The sequence below is a fragment of the Bison bison genome, unplaced genomic scaffold (assembly GCF_000754665.1).
Source record: "Bison bison bison isolate TAMUID 2011002044 unplaced genomic scaffold, Bison_UMD1.0 scf7180017864514, whole genome shotgun sequence".
Lineage (NCBI taxonomy): Eukaryota > Metazoa > Chordata > Mammalia > Artiodactyla > Bovidae > Bison > Bison bison.
This window is the reverse complement of record NW_011495067.1, coordinates 505,412-508,472: the sequence shown is the minus strand read 5'-3', so window position 1 is coordinate 508,472 and position 3,061 is coordinate 505,412. Positions and strand designations below refer to the sequence as shown.

At 42.1% G+C, this 3,061-nt stretch overlaps 1 protein-coding gene across 1 annotated transcript in view; it reads left to right on the top strand.

Moving 5' to 3' along the window:
• Window positions 1-3,061, top strand: part of GPM6A (glycoprotein M6A) — a 259,067-nt gene that overhangs the window by 52,553 nt on the left and 203,453 nt on the right. The gene's annotated exons all lie outside the window — the stretch shown is intronic.

Here is a 3,061-nt window from a genome sequence, read left to right as displayed (position 1 = left end):
CTGAGAAATAGATACTTACCTCAGAATCACCAATATATCTACTCAAGGCTATGGTTTTTCCTGTGGTCATGTATGGATGTGAGAGTTGGACTGTGAAGAAGGCTGAGCGCTGAAGAATTGATGCTTTTGAACTGTGGTGTTGGAGAAGACTCTTGAGAGTCCCTTGGACTGCAAGGAGATCCAACCAGTCCATTCTGAAGGAGATCAGCCCTGGGATTTCTTTGGAAGGAATGATGCTAAAGCTGAAACTCCAGTACTTTGGCCACCTCATGCCAAGAGTTGACTCATTGGAAAAGACTCTGATGCTGGGAGGGATTGGGGGCAGGAGGAGAAGGGGATGACAGAGGATGAGATGGCTGGATGGCATCGCTGACTCGATGGACGTGAGTCTGAGTGAACTCCGGGAGTTGGTGATGGACAGGGAGGCCTGGCGTGCTGCGATTCATGGGGTCACAAAGAGTCGGACACGATTGAGCGACTGAACTGAACTGATATATATATATATATATATAACATGGGTGTTTCTTCAGAAACCATTGCAGTATTATCTCTCCTTCCCCCCCACCACCAATTTAAAGATTTTTCTTCTTGATTCTGGTCCCCCCCGCCACCACAGGGCTTCTTCCACACATAACTCAACAACTACTACTCCAGCACCTGCCTCATTACCTAAGCAACACTTGCCTTTCTTACAAACTGACGAATTCCCAGTTTACATCCTTATAGTTTGTCCAGTGTTTTTAGAGAAAATTCAGAACTTGTACATGTGGTTGTCATCAAGTTTGTCTGAAAACACTCTTCATCATAAAGTTTCTTTTTTTTCTCTCATTCTTTTTTTTTTTCATTTTCAGTTGTCAGGATTTTAAATTCTGTATGCAAATTATGCCCCCATGAAACTCTTCATATTGGAATATAATATATTAGAAAAAGAATTATTATAATTTACTTTATCTGGTGGGATTTATTACTAAGGCATTTTTTTCCAGTGAAGTTTAAGATCAGATAGCTGTTTTGAGTTTCATAAAATAAGGAACTGGAGGGAAAAAAGGATCAAATTTAAAAAAAATTACAATAATAGTACATGCTGCTGCTGCTGCTGCTGCTAAGTCGATTCAGTTGTTTCTGACTCTGTGCGACTCCATAGACGGCAGCCCACCAGGCTCCCCCGTCCCTGGGATTCTCCAGGCAAGAACACTGGAGTGGGTTGCCACTGCCTTCTCCAATGCATGAAAGTGAAAAGTGAAAGTGAAGTCGCTCAGTTGTGTCTGACTCCTAGCGACCCCATGGACTGCAGTCCACCAGGCTCCTCTGTCCATGGGATTTTCCAGGCAAGAGTACTGGAGTGGGGTGCCATTGCCTTCTCTGATAATAGTACATAATTCCTCACAAATTACCCACTCGTGAGGCTACTTTGTTGTCTGTGTTGAGTTCTTTGAAAGCTTTCCTCTTCTTGGACTGAGATTTCTTGAACCATTTCCTATTATTTTTCCCTTGATTATTTTTTCTTGTTTTTTATACCGACCCATTTCTCCCACATATTAGAGTTTTTAACTCTAATATTACTAGATATAAAATCTAATGCAATATTAACTCTAATATAATATTAAAAACTCAGAGTTTTTAACCTGTTTGTCCTGAATTATATTATGGTTCTCCTTCCCCAACTCCTGCATTTTATAAATTTTGCATCAAGGAGAATGAATGAAAAAGAATAATCTGTTCAGCAGACTTTTAATAGCTGCCCACACTATTAGGATTTCATACAGGAACAGATAAAATCTTATCAGCCTATTTTGGATTTCCCTGTTCTGGTTAGGATTATATGCATTTGCTATCTCAAGCCCCGATGTTTCATTGTTTTGATTATTTATTGGTAATATTTCAATTTTTGCAACATACAATCAACAGCAGCCTCCAGAGGGCCCTGCAGTGCAGGTAAGGGCAGTGCTAAGGGGAGGAGGTAACTCATTTAGGGGGTTAAAATGAGGGCATCTTGAATGTTACGACCCCTAGACAAATGTGATCTGTGGGGGGCAGACCATAAGAAGCTGCTTGTGATTCATTCACTTGGTTTAGTTGGAAGATGACTTTCTCCACCCCCTGTCCAAGGCAAGGTAAAACAGTCAGGTGACCCTGTCTCATTTCCTTGCCAAGTGGACTCCTGTAGACGAGTGATAGTTTCCCAGAGAAACAGACATTATCTCTTTAACAGGAATATTTTTAGCAGGATGTCCTTGGCTAAAGATTGCTTATAGTAAGTAAACCCTGTGTGTATGGATTTGTTAGGCAGGAAAAAGTCTATCAACACAGAATGCTTTGGGGTATAAAAAGAAGACTTTTCAGTTCAGTTTAGTTCAGTCTCTCACTCATGTCCGACTCTTTTCGACCCCATGAACCGCAGCATGCCAGGCCTCCCTGTCCATCACCAACTCCCGAAGTCCACCCAAACTCATTTCCATTGAGTCGATGATGACATCCCCTTCTCCTCCTGCCCTCAATCTTCCCCAGCATCAGGTTGTTTTCCAATGAGTCAGGTCTTCACATGAGGTGGCCAAAGTATTGGAGTTTCAGCTGCAACATCAGTCCTTCCAGTGAACACCCAGGACTGATCTCCTTTAGGATGGACTGGTTGGATCTCCTTGAAGTCCAAGGGACTCTCAAGAGTTTTCTCCAACACCACAGTTCAAAAGCATCGATTCTTCTGTGCTCAGATTTCTTTATATTCCAATACTTGCATCCATACATGACCACTGGAAAAACCATAGCCTTGACTAGACACCCTTTGTTGGCAAGGTAATGTCTCTGCTTTTGAATATGCTGTCTAGGTTGGTCATAACTTTCCTTCCAAGGAGTAAGCATCTTTTAATTTCATGGCTGCAATCACCATCTGCAGTGATTTTGGAGCCCAGAAAAATAAAGTCAGCCACTGTTTCCACTGTTTCCTGATCTATTTGCCATGCTCTTGAGAGTCCCTTGGACTGCAAGGAGATCTAACTAGTCCATTCTGAAGGAGATCAGCCCTGGGATTTCTTTGGAAGGAGTGATGCTAAAGCTGAAACTC